This window comes from Ailuropoda melanoleuca, chromosome 5, assembly GCF_002007445.2.
Source record: "Ailuropoda melanoleuca isolate Jingjing chromosome 5, ASM200744v2, whole genome shotgun sequence".
Taxonomy (NCBI): domain Eukaryota; kingdom Metazoa; phylum Chordata; class Mammalia; order Carnivora; family Ursidae; genus Ailuropoda; species Ailuropoda melanoleuca.
In genome coordinates, this window is record NC_048222.1 from 124,899,286 (window position 1) to 124,904,798 (window position 5,513).

At 37.2% G+C, this 5,513-nt stretch overlaps 1 pseudogene; it reads right to left on the reverse strand.

Moving 5' to 3' along the window:
- Nucleotides 1–1,639: 1,639 nt before the first annotated feature.
- Nucleotides 1,640–2,280, reverse strand: LOC105238886 (annotated as a pseudogene).
- Nucleotides 2,281–5,513: the final 3,233 nt, after the last annotated feature.

Consider the following 5,513-nt stretch of genomic DNA (forward strand, 5'->3'; position numbering starts at 1 on the left):
AAGGACCTGAGACAAGGCTCAGCATATATTTATTTGTCCATGAGGTGGAGAAATCCATTCCATCATGACCTGTGAGCATGGTGAGGATATTTCTTAAGAAATATTGTGAATGGCTTTCAGAATTTTAATCAAAGTTTGCTTAAATCTCCAAAGTTCTACCTCCTAAATTAAGGCTAAGGTGATTGTGATCTGGAAATTTTTTAAAGAACTTGTAAACAGTTTCCCACCTTCACTAAAAATAAAAAGCTCTGTTTATCATTATAAAAGATCAATTTTCTTTCGATGTCATTTGTGATTTGACAATTACACTATATTGACAGAATTTTGGAGTATATCCTATTTTCTGTGGTATAAGCCAAATATCTAAATTATACAAAAGTTATTAAGAAATATGTGCTTTTCCAAATTGTGTCTGATTTTTCAGAATTTGTGACATGCTCTGACTCTGGTACTGGTGTTAAATAACAGGTTTTGTATGAACATCAGTAACCAAAAATCTTTATCTCATACAGAATATACCACAAATGATCCAAGGCTGAGGAGAAATCAATGAAGCTTTCAAATTCTCTTAAATAATTTTGAACCAACTGTGACACCAGATGACAATAAGTGTAATACAGTTAAGAGAAGAGTAGCTGTGCTTGAAGTCTTCTGCTTGTAAAACTTTGGTCTCTAAACCCTGATATACTCTGAAAGTGTTAGGAAGAAACTTGTGTAAAATTTACATGTGGTGCTCAATAAACAGATTGATAATTATGGGACAATGAGGATTGTCACACAGATATGTCTTTATCTGAACTCAGATTGCATTTGTGATTATTTCCAATCTGTTTAGGATTTAATTATTGTCTACTATTTTTTAAAAAAAGATTTTACTTATTTATTTGACAGAGAGACAGCCAGCGAGAGAGGGAACACAAGCAGGGGGAGTGGGAGAGGAAGAAGCAGGCGCCCAGCCTAGGAGCCTGATATGGGGCTCGATCCCAGATCGCCAGCATCATGCCCTGAGCCAAAGGCAGACGCTCAATGACTGAGCCACCCAGGCGCCCCTAATTATTGTCTACTTTTTGACTTCCATATGCCAGTTTCCTTCCAACTAGAGTGAAAGCTTCCAGAGAACACTTACCACATCTTAGACTTCTTTTGTGTCCCTGACATTTTTAATAGCCTAGGACACCTATTAAGTGGTTAATAAACCGATCGACTAATTAAAATTCTTTTGCAGATGTTTGCTATCATTTTCTTTTTTTAAGTTGAAAAAAAAAGTGATCCACTTTATGTGTCTACCTGCCACAAGCCCCTGGGCCAAAAAGACTCAAGAGCAGTGACACTTTCACCAAGGTCATTCCCACATCCAACACCCACTGGAAGCAGGAGGTGGGGAGACAGCACAACCCCTACCACAGTTTCTGCATACTGTGAGGCCTGCTGGGAGAACATAAATGGGAAACTACAGAAGTACTGAAGAACAAGAAGCACAGGAAAATGGGCAGAAGGGAGGAAAGGAAGAGGTGGTCTGAATTTAGCAAGGTCAATTAAGGTCCAAAGTTTCAGAGGGACTGAACTTATAGAGCCAAGAACATCCCAGAGACAGGATACCATGAAGGGTTATTCTCATGCACAACCGCAGCTCCAAATTTCAGCCCACAAAATTCCCACTTTGGAACTCTGTGTTGTCAAGGCCCCTGATGGCCTCCACTGCATCCTCTGCCTGCTCCTTGGAAAGCATAATCTTTCATAATGTCACATTTGATGACTGGACCATATGCCTCAAAATTGGCCCAACCTGTATTTGTTGATACAGGTGGGACTAATGTTGCCCACATGCAACTCTGTGGAGGTTTTATTTTCGTTCTTGTTGGCTTTCACATTGATGTTTACCCTGTGCAGCTTGTAGGGTGCAGGTTGCGTATGGATCCTCAGCTGTTGTCTTGTCCTCATGTGCCCAAAGCCATAGTTCTTTTTTTTTCTTAAGACTTATTTATGTATCTGAGAGAGCGGGAGAGAGAGAGAGTAGGAGTGGGAAGGGCAGAGGGAGAGGGAGAGAGAATTCCAAGCAGACTCTGGCGTGCAGCAGAAGTGGGGCTCCATCCCAGAACCTTGAGATTGTGACCTGAGCAGAAACCAAAAGTCAAGGGCTTAACTGACTGAGCCACCCAGGCACCCTCCAAAGTGGTAGTTCTTAATGATATCATGTTCTAGCACCTTCCCATACTGCTCAAATAGTGAGCAGATCTGGTCTGTGGCCTCCTTGGGCAGGTTTCCAATGAACAGCTTCATCTTCTGGACCTGGCCCACAGGGAACTCAGCAGGGGCTTTTCCTTGCGGTGTAGATGTTTCTGACAAAACACTAAAATGGCAGCAGCTCAGCAGTGACTCTGGATAGAAGTAGCTATCATTTTAGATGGGTGAGTAATCAGGTAACCCTGAATTTAGATTACACAGTGACATCATTATCAATGCAAGAAGCAATGCCTAAAGCTGGACCAGTTAGGCAATTGCTCTGTACTGACATTGGGCCCATCATAGGGGAGAAATTAGATACTTTCTTACTGATGTTTGGACTTGTCTGTACTTTAGTATTCTGTTGGAAAGAATGAAAAGAGCGGTTTTTCGGAATTGTTGAAAACCTAGAATTAAAAAAAAAAAAAAAAAAAACCTAGAATTTTAGCCTTAATAAGCCTTATAGTCTGTTGTCTTGGAATTTACTCATTTCTCTGTATAAATAAACACCTTTTATCATTTTATTATTATTAAATTTTTAATACTTTAAGAAAATGTATCTATTTTCCAAATTGGAACTTGCAAACCACACTATTCGAAAATAATTTTTGACAGATTAAATTTATCTCTTTTCAGGTTGATTGAAAGGAAGAAATTAGAGCGCTGGCATAGCAGAACGTGAGGTTTTCTAGAAAATATAGTAAAGAGCTGTAGCCTTAAGTGTGTGTGTGTGTGTGTGTGTGTGTGTGTGTGTCTATTTTGTGGGAATATGGTTGGGAAATATGTTGGATAACGCCTCTAATTTCCTTCCAGTGTTAAAATTTTAATTTTATGATGACCTTAACTCCTACAGCTGACTCAAATAACTAATTACTCAGAGATGTTTTCCCATTCTAAAATGGAGAGATTGAATGGCTAATCTGCCTCTGTTGGAAACAAGACCATACATGTATAACTTTAGAAAATGATAAAGATGTAACTAACAATGTTTTTATTATCGTTACTGTCTTTGCCCTTATGACTCACACAGGTTTACATATATTTAAAGTAGTCACCTCATACTATAAGTCAGTAATATAAAAATCCTCATATTCTTCTCACAGTGACTTGATTTATGGTGATTATGCCTGGAAATTATACATGCTGATGAAATTTCAGTGTGTGCTCACTTGTAAGCACTAGCCCTAAAGAAACCTGATTCTCACTACCTGGTAAATGTTTCCGAACAGATTATTGAACTACCAACAGCTGGACTTGCTGACAATAACTAGGAACTTCCAAGCTCATTATGTGTTCAAAAATATAGCACTTGGCACCTTAAGAACCGCTAATTATGCCCAGATCCTAATCTTAATTTTCCAGTTTATTATGATTTCTTCATTATGTCCTAACAGTCTAAGAAGCTTATCTCCCAATATTTCCACTTGCCTAACAGATGTTCTTTTTAAACAGATGGTGGCACTTCCTGGGAAGGAGCCATTCCCGTTTGAAGAGAAGAAATGATAATTTGCTTAATCTTGTGTAAAGCTTTAGGGGGAAGTATTGTCGTGTTCTGTCCAAATCCACCTCCTCTTCACCCACTTCCAGTGGAAATCAAAACAAACAAATAAAAAAGTCAAGGTAGCTCTGAGTTTCTTTCTTCCTTTCATTTTTTCCCCTATCTCTTCATGTCTCCCTCCCTCTAGTCTTTCTTTTAAAAATAGCGTTTTTATAGTTTAAACCGATTGAGGAGTTCAATTCGTAATTAAAAATCTAAGTTAAAAGTTGGAAAATTATACTGCAATACTCTCCTCTTCAAGTGTGTACAATCAGTGACAAAGATAAAATAATCTAAAATTAATTGAGCTTATAGTTTCCTTTATACCTCCATGATTTATGTAGAGTGGGAAATCCATGACAGATACAGAAAACTAAGAAATTTTCTATGAATTCTGGGAATTTTGCAATCTGTATAGGCTTTAAGTTTAATGTTATAGGAGAAAATAAATATGGCCCTAAAGAATTATCTAACTGCTTCATTCATGGGTAGAAAAAACTAAAGTTCTGATAAATCCAGTGATTTACTTAAGGGTATGAAAATTCATTGTTGGCATATCTACAAGGGAAAACACACTTGTTTCCCAACTGCTTAAAAATCTTATTTTGAAATTGATGAGTTATAAGAATTGATAACAGTCTTTCCCCCAGTTCCTAGGAGGGTGTTCAATACATAGTATGTGTTTATTAAATATTTGCTTTTAAGCAAATGCTTTTGTTTTACCAACAGCTTTCTTGTTAAGAAGCACTATTGAATCACAGTTATGGATGATGGTTCAGGTGCCATTACTATCTAGGTTCAAATTCTGGCTCCTTCATGTGATAGCTATGTTATCTTGCACAAATGTTACAAATTTTTGGTGCTTCCATTTCCTAAATTTCTGCAAAATGAGGATAATAATAATATCTGCCTCATAGATTTTTATGAAGAGTAAAGTAAAGTACTTGGAACAATGCTTGGGATAAATGGGAGTTGTTATTCTTGCTTTATGAATCAATAAAATGCATTTTTATAGGAATGAAGATGTAATTTTCCTTTAATGAATGTCATATAAAAATCCAGGCATAAGCATGTAATGGAGGTTATGAGGATGGGATGGAGTGGGGGTGAATTGCTTATTTATTTTACAAATACATCTTTATTGGCAAAACCATTGACTGTAGGTTTCATTTAGTTGGAGAGCATTTTTGGTGAGTCTGTTTGAGTGCCATTCTTTATATTCTTAGTAACATAATAACATAATCCAAAATCTAGAAGTGACTTTAGAGTTCCTGTTGGTCTGCTTTCATCCTACAGAAATATTGGTTATGTCCCACTCTACAGAAAAGTTAGTATAAGAAACTATTGAGTCAAAGAGTAACTATAAATAAGAAAAAAGCAGATGAGACAAATTTAATGTAACTTTGGATTGGATGCACCCTATTGCTGGGAAATTAGGAGAAGAGAGCTTTTGCACAGACATCTTTTTCTCTCTTGCAACTCTGTCAGGATTTTAAGAGGACATGTAGAATTTTAAAGAAAGAGATTAATGTTTCTGTGAAATTAGTTTATTTTTTTTAAAGATTTATTTATTTATTTTAGAGAGAGAGAACAAGTCGGAGGGGAAGAGGGAGAGAGAGAATCTCAAGCAGACTCCATACTGAGTGAGGTGCCTGATGCCGGGCTCAATCTTGTGACCATGAGATCACAACCTGAGCTGAAACCAAGAGTTGGATGCTTAACGGACTGTACCACTCAGGTGCCCCTAGTCCAT